This window comes from Python bivittatus, unplaced genomic scaffold (assembly GCF_059951505.1).
Source record: "Python bivittatus isolate LINGU-HERP-01145 unplaced genomic scaffold, Pbiv_v1 ctg000980_np1212, whole genome shotgun sequence".
NCBI classification, from domain to species: domain Eukaryota; kingdom Metazoa; phylum Chordata; class Lepidosauria; order Squamata; family Pythonidae; genus Python; species Python bivittatus.
Window position 1 is genome coordinate 55,124,094 of NW_028277125.1, and position 14,516 is coordinate 55,138,609.

Here is a 14,516-nt window from a genome sequence, read left to right on the forward strand (position 1 = left end):
TCAATAAACTGATTGATAATTGCTTGGATACACCTTTTTTATGTATCAGGATCACAATAGTTAAACCCCAATCCAATGGGCCATTTGATTGATACAAATGAAATGCTTAGCCAATCCTGGACAGAAAAGGGAAACACATTGGTCTAGATTTAACATATTATACATACTATGCTTTCCTTGTATCCAAACCAAGACCTGGTAGTTCTATGAAACTACCATTGTATTGTTACAGACTATTGTGTTGAGTTTATCTGGACTTTTTCAGCCAAATAACCACCTGAGTTTGTTATCAATAAACCAGCTCACAGATATGTCACTTCTAAAGTGGGGAGTTCCATGCTAGTTACTGTCCAAGATGAGAGGGATTACTTCAGTGATGTGAACTCAGAGATCTTCATTCCCCGTCTTCCATTTTTCTCTCTGCTGACAATAGGTTTCCTATTTTTGTAAACAATGTTCAAAAGACTGCAAAGTTAGTTGAAGGCACATGGAATAGCTGGGGGCCATGGCATTTCATGGTAGTGCCAGGATGTGCTGGAGATATGAGGAGACAGGAAAATACAGGATCAACTTCATGCCATCCATTTATACATCTGAACATACAGTCAAAGAAACATGTGTTCACAGGCTAAACATGCTTCACTTTGGAGAGGAGAAATAAAATGACCATTCTTTAGCTTTAGTACAAAAAGATAATAGGTTATAACGAGAACTGTGGGAACAGTCCTGGATGTTGTCTCTTCATAATCTGCTACAGAATATCTTCAAGTAAGATGCTAGAGTTCAAATTATCTATTGTGCTACTTAGCATTCTTTTTTTAAAAAAAAAACTGTCTACTTTCAAAGTTATATAGTGCAAAATGAAAATAAGGAACTGTTGAGGCATTGATGGGGAATGCAGCAATCAGTAACAACAATACCATTGTTTCTTCTTCAGACAGCTTAAATTTCCAAGTATCAGTGCCACTGCAAAAGTCAGAGACAACAACTTCCAAAACAGTAGATCTACAGCTGAGGCAACTCGCTACAGAACACAGCCAAGAAACTGCGATATGTCCTCACTTCTCATTGCTGTCTTTACATTTTGGTAGTCTACTGAATCTGTTATGGATCATCACTCTTTTGTTTGTGGCAAATATTGAAGGGGAAAATTTCACTGGAACTGAGAAACTAGATGGTAGAGGATAATCATGCTGTAGATTTGTTTCTGGAACTCCACAAACACAAACATGGTGCTATATGTGGCAATCAACCACCTATTAAGTCTTGTAACTTCACATTGATCCTCCAAATTATTTCCCACCCAGACTTCAGTGAATACCTCGAAAATTGTCTGTTTTAGACAAGTCATGTAAGGCACAGTTTTTATGAAACAAGATTTTTGTAGCTGTTGTTTGATTGGTTAAGAAAAAGTTACTTGGCAGTTCTTCACTGAACTTCTGTACAGATATTTTTGTGGATATAAGTATATTAATCTAGGAAGAGTCACCATTCTCTTTCCTTATTTAGTCAATCATTATCTATTCAGATAAATTGCTACCTCAAGTGTTAAGATTTCTAATGTCATATAGGAAGTACACTAGCACCACTGCAATAAAAAAAGTGAAGATGGTGGGAGTATTTATGTGATTGAGTCTCTCTTTTTTTTTAATCTACAGACAATATGTGCATTGCACATTAAAAAGGACCATGGCTTTGGTCAAGTCACCATCTTGACTTTTTTGACCTACTCCTGCAAATGCCTCTGACTATATTGATCCTATCATATGTGCCCACAAGGCAGGATTTAATAATTATATGTCTGAATACCTACAGGTAGTTGGCTTACAATGGCAGTTTGGACTGGAATTTCCATCGCTAAGCAATGCAGTTGTAAAGCATGATGTCATGTGACCACATCATTTAGTGATAGCAAACCTGGCAGTCTCCAGTGCTGTTATTAAGCGAGGACTGTGCAAGTTGTTAAGCAAGGACCTCATGTGACTGTGATATGGAAAGAGGTGCTGAAACTACATCTCTGGCAAGCAGGACAGTGGGCGAGAGCTATGAGCATGTGTGTGCCACAGATGGGCAGGCTTATGCCATAGACAGGCAGGCAGGTGCTATGGAGCATGGGTGGGCAGGCACTATGGAGTACGAGATCCCCATGCTGCCCAGGGCCTCGTTGGGAGAAAAAGCTGCAGGAGTGGGAGCGACTTGTAGGAGCGATTTGTGACCTCCTGCCAGCTTTCCCACTGACTTTGCTTGTGGGAAGTCGGCACGGAAGGTCACAAATGGCAATCATGTGACTGCAGGATGCTGCAACCACTGTAATTGCAAGCCAGTTGCCGAGTGCCCAAATTGTGATCAGTGACTGCAGGGACACTGCAACAGCTGCAATTTTGAGGACTGGTTGTAAGTCCCCCTCATTCAGCGTCATCATAACTTTGAATAGTTGCTGAACATGTGGTTGTAACCTGAGGACTACCTGTACTTTGATTTGCAATTGTGATGGAGGTTAGATGAAATGAGTGATATATACAATGAGATTGTGCAAATACACCAGATTAATTACTGTAATTAACTGATTATAATCAGTTATAATGTTCTGGATAGATATCAGAATGTGATAACCTGGATTAAGAAATTCGTGTTCCTGTTAAAGAAATTCCTATGCAGTGCTGTGAAATTTTGACTTTCATTTTTTACTTTAGATCATCATATTATCATGACTTTCTATCCCGGTAACAGAATTTCTTGCATATCTCTCCTGGTGGATCTAATGGGATGGGTAGAAACATCAGGGGAAAGCTTGTCCTGCAAATAACCTGGCCCTAGGCCTTGACAGGCTTTCTAGGTGACACCAGTATCTTGAATTTCACTCAGAAGTACCCTGGAAGCCACTGCAACTTGCAGTGTAACGTTCAGGCAGTGAGGTGCATTCATAACTTCCCACATTGCTGCCTTCTGCACCAGCTGTGCCTTCTGGATGATCTTCAGGGGCAGCCCCAGGTAGAGTGCTTTGCAGTAATCTGCTCAGGAGGTGACTAAGGAATGAGTGACTGTGAGCAGGGGTGCTTTTCCTGGACCTTGCACATAGTATACAAGGCAGTGTTAATGACTTAGCATGTAGCATGTGAAAGTTATAGGGTGTGTTTTCAATCAACACATGCTTGAGCTTTGATCATAGCAATATTATTTGTTGCAGCAATATAAAATGCAACCATTCAGCCACATTTTCGTCAATTAAAACTTAAAATTCACAATAATATTCAGCTGCATTCACAGCAATGTCATTTGATCTCCTGCAATTTATGTATAAAGCTGGAAGATTTTAATCTGGTATATTGCTATCGCCATGTCTGATGAGAAGTAGGAGAAAGAGAACTTACAAATGGAAAGAGATTGTGAAAAGAAATGTACCAATAGAGACTAGGGACAGTGAAAAAGACATATTTCTACACAGCTGTGCCAGTCATTTCAGAGCAAGGCTAAAGAAACAAGGCAGGAAATATGGTCTGCCATAAACATTTTTGCAAGTAACAATCCAGAATGAGAATGGTTGCTACAGCAATAAAACACTCAACTGTATCTCTTCCAGTATAGATGATTGTAGACCAATTCATGGCTACTGTGAAACTGGGACTGGTACCAGAACAGTGAGAAATTACTTCTTGTACATAGCCAAGTCCTGCTGAACCACAATGAACACTCAACATAAGCACAATTGCAAGTGAGTGCCTGTCAACTTCCATGTTACCAGGATGCTGGGAGCAACCGCTCCTGTTCACCAATCAGCATCAGAGATCTGGTGAAACCACTTGCATATTACAGTATTAGCAGCTCTGACAGAATTCTATGGCTATTGCAGCTTTCCAGACATGTTGTCCATTCCATTGATTCCAGGCAGTTAAGGAAGCGTCCACTGCAAGATGACATTGAATCCAGTGTTGGATCATACAGCCAATATTTGATCATACAACCAGGCTGATTGATTTGATGAAAATTGTATACTAACAAACAGTGCACCTAGTCTATCTCCATTCAGTCTAAAGTCAAAGAGCAAAGAGAAACATGAACTTCGATAATGACCAATATGCCTGAAACTTGAATTGTGATGCAACCTTTGTGGGAAAACAAGAACAGTGGCCTAGAAAGGTACATTTTGAGTGACGCTCAGAAATCATCACCATCATACCGTATTGTTCTTTCAGTTATGCCGAAGGTTTTCCAACAAATATTGTTAATAATGTTCATTGTGATGCCAAATCTTTTTGCAAGACTTCATTCTGTCTCTTTCCCCTTGAAAAGATATTTGGTTAAATCTAAATGCAACAATATTAGTTGTTGAAAAGGAAGTAATATATAACTACAGTGCATTACCAGCACCAGAAGAAAGCACATATAAAGATACTGCTAATTTCCTAGCACTGTGTGCTCTCCTACAGAAGAAAGTATTTATGCATGTATTGTCAATGTCATTGCAATGCAGCCAGCAGACTATGCAAGTGCCCGAGACACATCCCTACTGGAAGCAAATGCTCAATATACCCAGTGGTGGGGAAGTCGGGAGTTGACCAAAACAGAAATGCAAGTATCTCTCATTGGTCACTGGAATCCTGACAGCTATGTTCCTTGTCTCCCAAGCACAGCTCCTCTTTCATGAGGACCTAGAACCCATGCTTCTAGAACTATTTTGCCATCCCTGAAGACATTTCCCATGTGCCTGTAGGAATAATAGGTTGACAGCCAGTATTTATTTATATTTTTATTTATACATTCAATTTATTCTCTGCTCATCTCCCCCCAGTGGAGAACTCTGGGCAGCTCACAAAGTATATAATCCTAACAGTGACTAACAATTCCTACAATTACAAATCTACAGTGCTATATATATTACACTATGTGACCAGCAGTGGTCGCTAGGGGGTCATCCAGGCTTTTCCTCCTCCATAGATCTTTCTCGCCACTTGCATCGATCATCACTCGTGCCAGTTGCATTCAGAGTTCGGTCCAGCACCGGTACTTTGCTCCCCTGCGCAGCACCGCCGCTTCCTCCCATCTAGACGGGAGTCCCCATTTATCTACTCGCAGATGGAATTGCTTTCAAACTGCTGGGTGAGCAGAAGCTGGGACGAGTGATTGGAGTTCACCCGGTCCCGCGGAGCTGGGCCCGAACCACTGGAGTGCTGTGATGGAATGGAATTATGAAGGCCAGACTCAGGGAGAAAAACGTTTTCTTTCATCTCCTGAGGTGCGAGGGAAAGATAAGAGGATGAGACTGGCACCTCTCTGAGGAATTCACAATGTTGTGGCTGGCATTACATGGGAGCTGGGGTTTCAGTCTGGGAAAATTCTTGCTAGAGGTTGTAGCTAATAAACATTGCTGGACTGAATTTACATGATCTCTTGGAGTTCCTTGGGCTAGGCCTGACAAGTGCCGACCATTTCTGACCGGCAAACTCCAGCGTCATTAAGCCCTGCACCACCACGTCCCTTGTATATTGAAATTGGCACTCTCAGTTCCAGGGTCCAGTGATCCCAGGATCCAAATAACTGAGTTTAATAGTATTTTCAAATAAAGTGTCTTTTAACATGAGGGTATTTTCAAACCACTTTTTCTGGTACCAAATGCCCAATCACTTTGGGCTTCTTTCTATTGTGGCACTGTCACAGACCCCTTCATGGATCACTGCCTTGTCGTGGCGAAGGGGCTTGCGTAACTCAGTGAAGCCATGAGCTATACCGTGCAGGGCCACCCAAGACGGACAGGTCATGACAGAGAGTTCTGACAAAATGTGGTCCACTGGAGAAGGAAATGGCAACCCACTCCAGTATCCTTGCCAAGAAAACCCCATGGACAATGTTAAAAGGCTAAAAGATATGATGCCGGAAGATGAGCCCCTCAGGTCGGAAGGTGTCCAATATGCTACTGGGGAAGAGCGGAGGGCATTTCCAAGTAGCTCCAGAAAGAGTGAAGCGGCTGGGCCAAAGCCGAAAGGACGTTCAGCTGTGGATGTATCTGGAAGTGAAAAGAAGGTCCGATGCTGTAAAGAACAATATTGTATAGGTACCTGGAATGTAAGATCTATGAACCAAGGCAAGCTGGATGTGGTCAAACATGAGATGACAAGATTGAACGTCGACATCTTGGGAATCAGCGAACTGAAATGGACGGGAATGGGTGAATTTAATTCGGGTGACCATTATATCTACTACTGTGGGCAAGAAACCCTTAGAAGAAATGGAGTTGCACTCATAGTGAATAAGAGAGTGGGAAAGGCAGTAATGGGGTACAACCTCAAAAACGACAGAATGATCTCAGTGCGTATCCAAGGCAAACCATTCAATATCACAGTCATCCAAGTCTATGCCCCAACCACTGATGCTGAAGAAGCTGAAGTTGACCGCTTCTATGAAGACCTACAACACCTTCTAGAACTAGCACCAAAAAGATGTCCTTTTCATCATAGGGGATTGGAATGCTAAAGTAGGAAGTCAAGGAGTAATCGGAATAACAGGCAAATTTGGCCTTGGAGTACAAAATGAAGCAGGGCAAAGGCTAATAGAGTTCTGTCAAGAGAACAAGCTAGTCATAGCAAACACTCTTTTCCAACAACACAAGAGACGACTCTACACATGGACATCACCAGATGGTCAATACCGAAACCAGATTGATTATATACTTTGCAGCCAAAGATGGAGAAGCTCTATACAGACAGCAAAAACAAGACCAGGAGCTGACTGTGGCTCAGATCATGAGCTTCTTACTGCAAAATTTAGGCTTAAATTGAAGAATGTAGGGAAAACCACTAGACCACTCAGGTATGACTTAGATCATATTCCTTGTGAGTACACAGTGAAGGTGATGAATAGATTTAGAGGATTAGATTTGGTAGACAGAGTGCCTGAAGAACTATGGACGGAGGTCCGTAACATTGTACAGGAGGCAGCAACTAAAACCATCCCAAAGAAAAAGAAATGCAAGAAGGCAAAATGGCTGCCTGATGAGGCTTTACAAATAGCTGTGGAAAGAAGGAATGCGAAAAGCAAGGGTGAAAGGGAAAGATATAAGCAGCTGAATGCAGATTTCCAGAGAATAGCCAGGAGAGATAAGAAGGCCTTCTTAAATGAACAATGCAAAGAAATTGAGGAAAACAATAGAATGGGGAAGACTAGAGATCTCTTCAAGAAAATTGGAGATATGAAAGGAACGTTTAGTGCAAAGATGGGCATGATAAAGGACAAAAAAGGCAGGGACCTAACAGAAGCAGAAGAGATTAAGAAGAGGTGGCAAGAATACACAGAAGAACTATACAAGAAAGATCTTAATGTCCCTGATGTCCACGCTGGTGTGATCACTGACCTTGAGCCAGACATCCTAGAGAGTGAAGTCAAGTGGGCCTTAGGAAGCATTGCTAACAACAAAGCTAGTGGAGATGACAGTATTCCAGCTGAGTTATTTAAAATACTAAAAGATGATGGTGTTAAAGTGCTGCACTCAATATGCCAGCAAGTTTGGAAAACGCAACAGTGGCCACGGGATTGGAAAAGGTCAGTTTACGTTCCAATTCCAAAGAAGGGCAACGCCAAAGAATGCTCAAACTATCGCACAATTGCACTCATTTCACATGCTAGCAAGGTTATGCTCAAAATCCTACAAGCTAGGCTTCAGCAATATATGAACCGAGAACTACCGGATGTACAAGCTGGGTTTCGAAGAGGCAGAGGAACTAGAGATCAAATCGCCAACATTCGCTGGATCATGGAGAAAGCACGAGAGTTCCAGAAAAATATCTACTTCTGCTTCATTGACTATGCAAAAGCCTTTGATTGTGTGGATCACAACAAACTGTGGCAAATTCTTAAAGAGATGGGAATACCAGACCACCTTACCTGTCTCCTGAGAAATCTGTATGCGGGCCAAGAAGCAACAGTTAGAACCGGTCACGGAACAACCGATTGGTTCAAAATAGGGAAAGGTGTACGACAAGGCTGTATACTGTCACCCTGCTTATTTAACCTATATGCAGAGTACATCATGAGAAATGCCAGGCTGGAAGAATCACAAGCCGGAATTAAGATTGCAGGGAGAATCATCAACAACCTCAGATATGCGGACGATACCACCCTAATGGCAGAAAGTGAAGAAGAACTAAAGAGCCTCTTGATGAGGGTGAAAGAGGAGAGTGCAAAAGCTGGCTTGAAACTCAACATTAAAAAAACTAAGATCATGGCATCTGGACCCATCAATTCCTGGCAAATAGAAGGGGTAGAAATGGAAGCAGTAACAGACTTCATTTATTTGGGCTCCAAGATCACCGCAGACGGAGACTGCAGCCATGAAATTAAAAGACGCTTGCTCCTTGGGAGGAAAGCTATGGCAAGCCTAGATAGCATATTAAAAAGCAGAGACGTCACCTTGCCGACAAAGATCCGCATAGTCAAAGCTATGGTTTTTCCAGTAGTAATGTATGGCTGTGAGAGCTGGACCATAAAAAAGGCCGAGCGCCGAAGAATTGATGCCTTTGAACCGTGGTGCTGGAGAAGACTCTTAAGAGTTCCCTGGACTGCTAGGAGGTCAAACCAGTCAATCTTAAAGGAAATCAACCCTGATTGCTCATTGGAAGGATCGATAATGAAGCTCAAGCTCAGATATTTTGGCCACCTAATGCGAAGAGAGATCTCTTTGGAGAAGACCCTGATGCTGGGAAAGATTGAAGGCAAAAGGAGAAGAGGACGGCAGAGGATGAGATGGTTAGATAGCATCACTGAAGCAATGAGCATGAAACTGAGCAAACTCAGGGAGGCAGTGAAGGACAGGAAGGCCTGGCGCAATATGGTTCATGGGGTCACGAAGAGTCGGACACGACTTAACGACTAAACAACAACAACAACAACTGTCACAGAGGATGAGAGAAACCCAGAAAAGGCTTACACCGAACAATGGCATTGTTTATAACTACACCTATAAGGATTTCTGTTTTTTCATGACAGCCTTTGTGAGTAGAGCACATCAACTGCAGTCTCCTTTATGCGTACTCTCAGTGTTCTATTAGTGGCATTTACAAAGCATTGGAGACATTCTCATGGTAGCTAGTAAGACAGTAAAGTAAAATAGTCGCTGGAAGTTACAGGTAAGAATGAAAATGTGTAGCTGAAAAGATTATATTGATTTATCCCTGCCTTAGGCTTGGCACAGTCACTCTTTCTCAACCCTAGGAAGGAGTCAATGAGAAATCACGTCTGAAAATGCTGCCAAGAAACCTGCAGGGACTAGTCCAGACTGTTGCTAGGAGTCAACACTGATTTGAAAGCACCAAAATAAATAAATAAATAAATAAATCAATAAATCTATGTTTAATTTCTTAGCCATCTTACATATCTCTGAACATTATCAGTTTGTCTTTTGTGAAATGGGCATTCAAGCAGAAAATGATAGTTTCGAAAGATGATAGACTATCAAATCCCAGCTTTAATTTATTCTTGAGCAAGTTACTTTGCCTCATTTTTACATGGACAAACGTTCTCATAATAGACATTTCGTGAAAATGCCTATGATATCCCAATCAATCCAAAAAAAACCAAAACCTTGTTCTAGCTTATTTTCCTTCAAAGTATCTCAGATCTTCTGATATATTTCCAAGTTCCATACTTTTGAAAGTCTTTTTCCTTTGGATGACTTTGAGTCAGTTTTTCACTCCTGGCAACTGTTGGACTAGTCCCTGCAGTTTTCTTGACAAGGTTTTTCAGAAGTGGTTTGCCATTGCCTCCTTCCTAGGGCTAAGAGAGAATGACTGGCCGAAGATCACCCAGCTGGCTTTGTGCCTCGGGCAGAACTAGAACTCATGGCCTCCTGGTTTCCTAGCCTAATGCCCTAACCACTATACCAAACTGGCTATGTTTGAAAGTTTACAATTTCATTTTTTCTTTAAATAATTGTCTATCATTGATTTATTATTGCTACCATAAATCTTTATCTAATTTATTTCTAAAACAAATTATATTGTTTTAGAAATTGTTTTAGATACTGACATCTACCAATCAAAGCCCTATAGATAAGAGTGGGCAGGAAAAAAAGCTAATAACTGCAGTGACTTGCATATTAAAAAAATACCCACTTACATCTAAATTACTGCAAATCCAGCTATGCACAGGAGATGTACTGATTCAAACAAGTTTTCACTCAATTTTTCAATCACATCCATGCCATGCTCTCAAAATCCCAAATGTCCCCATCAGTTCTCAAAATCTGGAGGTGCCTGAAACAAGTTGAGGATCATGTACACCACACTGATTTTGTCAGAAGAAAGATGAGAAAAAAATGAACTGACTAAATATACCTGAGTTTCCATTGAATGTACAGTGGAAATCCAGCACAATGACCTTTAGACATTACCACCATGTAAGCATTAATAATATATCTGTGCACAAATAAGTACTCTCAGAAACAATTTCAGCCACTTGTTCCAAAGGTGCTGGTAAGATCCCTTTTAATATATATCGGCTTTTGTATCTGGCAGTGAGAATGTCAGCTCCTTGGAGGCAGGAAGAGCTTGAGAGCCTAGGAAAGCCAAGGATTCAAACCTGAGCAGTACTAAATAGCCACCATCACCATAGACTACCCTGAGGAAAAGGCAATAGAAGAAACAGAATAAACAGTAACTGGCTAGAGAGGAAAGCTTTCATGGCAAGATGTTTACAATATATCCTGTCACAAAGAAATCTCTTTCTTTTCACTTAATGCACAACATATGTGGAATTCTCTTTGAAAGTCTGACTGCATTACAGCTAAAGACTTATTTTTTCTTTGAAGTATTGCTAATGTGTAAATTATTCCTTTTCCCATAATGTAGTATTGCTATTGCTGTTTTATAGAAGGCACCACAGTCAATGGAGCATTGACTAAGTAAGATTGTTTTTTTTCCTTACTGAGTTGGATTCTAATTTAAATGTAGGTAAATATCTATTTGCAACCACAAAACATAAGTCTTTGACTTCCTATTGGAAAGTTGAAAGATATGTCTGTGTCCCCTCCTCTACCCTCTTTAACTGTATACCTAAGAAAGCTTTATAATCATGATGAAATTTATTTTCTGCCCTAGGATATTGTGTGTGTGTGTGGAGAGAGAGAGAGAGAGAGAGAGAGAGAGAGAGAGAGAGAATATATTGATTTACAATATTTTTTTATTTGTTCACATAACTCAGGAAATATTTTTATTAGGACCAATCAAAATGTCATAAAATAGCAAGCAAGCTTTCAATTGTTCTTCAAGGTTAAAAAGTTAAGCAAAGCATAGATGGAGGAGAGAAAAAGGATTTGTTATGATGTGGTTAGCAAATCTGCATTTAGGGATAGCAGTGTCAGCCTTACTAGGTAGACCAGACAGGAAATACAACCAGATAAGCTAATTCTACTTTATTGTAAAGCTAAATTAACAGAATCTTGCAAGTCTGAAAGTACAATTCTCCCCCTGCCCCTGGTCTCCTTTACAGTCCAAGAAACTGGGGAGGGTTTCTTCTGAGCCTCTTGCCCCTCTATTATCTAGCTGTGGGCTATGCTGTCTCTTATCTGACCATTCCCTTGGCAGCGTCTCTTGGCCCAGTCTCCCAAAGTCTTTCCCACATACCAGTATAAGCAGAAATAACTATTTAGTAAGGGGGTGAGCAACAACAGCTGAGAGCTCTCCATCCCCAACCTTTCAGCCAGCAAATGCTAATGAGGAGTCCATGCTCCACAGTTCACTAGACTAAAGTGAGCATTGTGTGGGTGTCGCATTTGCTTAAACAGGTCTCCCCCTATTTTATTGCCCATATGTACTGGCACTCATTCTCAGAACAAATCATCCACTAGGATCTATAGTGTCTTCTAGAGTAGTGTTTCTTACCTAAGCAACTTTAAGATGTGTAGACCTCAGCTCCCAGAAATCCCCAGCCAACTGGGAGTTGGTCCATGCATCTTAAAGTTGCTGAGGTTGAGAAACACTGTTCTACAGCCATTTACTCATTGTGCTAAAATAGCAATCATGAAGGCAAGGTTATATAACTTCAGTGATGTCTGGGTGATGCTATGAAGATGCTATACATTGATAATAAGGAGACAAATAGTGAGGCAATATGTCAAGACTGTTCTGTTCACTCTGATAATTCTAGAAACAATTAGTTCCCAGAACTGTTCAGAATAATTTTTTAAAAAACATTGGAGAAATGGATGTTGATGTAGGTTGTCCATAGTCAATGTTGGTAGCATGTGGTTACAGAGTTGTCACAACTTCCTTTCCAAGGCTAATTTGTTTTAAAAATGCAACAGAGTTGTATGTGTGTGCTTGTAAACCTATTTCTTTTTGTAAGTTTTCAGAAAAATATGGGTCCAACTTTTTGTTGTTGTTGCTATGGGCATTCCCCTGTATCTCTATTTACATGTGGTAGATTAACAGGATCTAAATTAGCTATAACTTTTTTAAACATAAAATTGCTTTGTGTGATAGTTTAACACATTAATTAAAATTGCAATAACCATTTAGGGATGCTGGAGCAACCTTTTCTTTAAATAGCTGAAAATAAGTTGTTACCTTCCCCAGTACCCTCATTTTTTTCCTCTAGTCCTACCCCCACAACTTCCTTGTCCTCCATGTCTCTCTTTTGCAACTATGAAATGATGCTTAATTTTTCTGTGCACCATAATACCAATACCAATACCAATACCAATACCAATACCAATACCAATACCAATACTTTAATGGCCAAGTATAAAACATACACAAGGAATTTATCTTCGGTGATAACAGCAAAATCAACGGTGCGTTTGGATAAGAGCAAAAAAAAGATCACATGGTGTTCAGCAAAGCAATGGCACGAGGGAAAAAACTATTCTGATGTCTGGATGTTTTAACATAAGGAGCTCTATGGCGCCGTCCTGAAGGAAGAAGTTGGAACAGATTGTACCCAGGATGAGAAGAGTCTGCAGATATCCTCTCTGCCCTCCTTTTGACCCTCACAGTATATAGTTCTTCTACAGAAGGCAGATGGATTGCAATGATCCTTTCTGCAGACTTAACTATTCGTTGGAGTCTGAGTCTGTCCTGTTTGGTTGCAGAACCAAACCAGACAGTTATAGAGGAGCAGATAACAGACTCAATGATTCCCCTATAAAACTGCACCAAGAGCTCCTGGGATAATTTAAACTTCCTAAGTTGCCGCAGGAAAAACATCCTTTGCTGTGCCTTTTTAATAATGGCTGTAATGTTATACGTCCATTTCAGGTCTTGGGAAAGTATAGGGCCCAGGAACCTGAAGGACTCTACCACTGATACTAGACTGTTAAGTATAGTAAGGGGAGGAATAGGAGAAGGATTCTTCCTAAAGTCCACAATCATCTCCACGGTCTTAAGTGTATTCAGTTTTAGGTTATTACTACCACACCACAAGACCAGCTGTTGAACCTCCCGTCTATATGCTGACTCATTTCCATTTTGAATTAAACCAATGACAGTTGTATCATCTGCATATTTCAAAATTTTAACAGAAGAGTCCTTTGAAATGCAGTCATTGGTATAAAGGGAAAAAAGCAGTGGAGAAAGCACACATCCCTGAGGGCACCAGTACTGATTAACCGAGTACTGGAAATAATTTTGCCTAACCTCACATGTTGTTTTCTGCCTGTTAGAAAACTAATAATCCACCTACAAGTATGCACAGGCACAGTAAGCTGGATCAGTTTGTTGTACAGAATTTCTGGTACAATAGTGTTAAATGCTGAACTGAAGTCCACAAAAGAACTCGTGCATAAGACCCCGAAAGTTCAAGATGTTGCAGAATATAGTGAAGGGCCATATTAACAGCATCATCCACTGACCTGTTCCCCCGATAGGCAAACTGCAGTGGATCTAACAGGGGATCCGTGATGGCTTTCAAGTGAGCCAACATGAGCCTCTCAAAGGTCTTCATGACCACAGATGTCAATGCAACCGGTCTGTAGTCATTCAGCTCACTAATAGGGGATTTCTTAGGAACTGGGATGATTGTAGAACTCTTAAAACAAGAAGGAACATAGCCCGTCTTCAGTGATTTGTTAAAAATATGCGTGAAAACGGGGGCCAGTTGTTCTGCACAGACTTTCAGACACGAGGTAGTCACACCGTCTGGACCTGGAGCTTTTCCAATCTTTTGCTTTTGAAGCAAACCTCGCACTTCTTTTTCCAGGATCACCAGAGGTAAGGGACCCGAGGGATTGGGGAGAGGTAAAGAAAAATCGAGTACTGATGATGTATCCGAGATACAATTGGCAGCCGCAGATATCAATTGATCATTCTCAAACCTGCAATAAAACCTGTTGAGATCGTCTGCCAGTTGATGACTCTCTTCAATCAGGAGAGGTGGGTGGTTGTAGCCGATGATGTTCTTCAGGCTCTTCCACACAGTCGCAGGATCATTTGCTGAGAACTGACTTTTCAGCTTTGCTGAATAGTTCCTCTTTGCCACCTTAATCTCCCTCGTGAGTACATTTCTAGTCCGATTATACCTAATCCTGTCCCCAC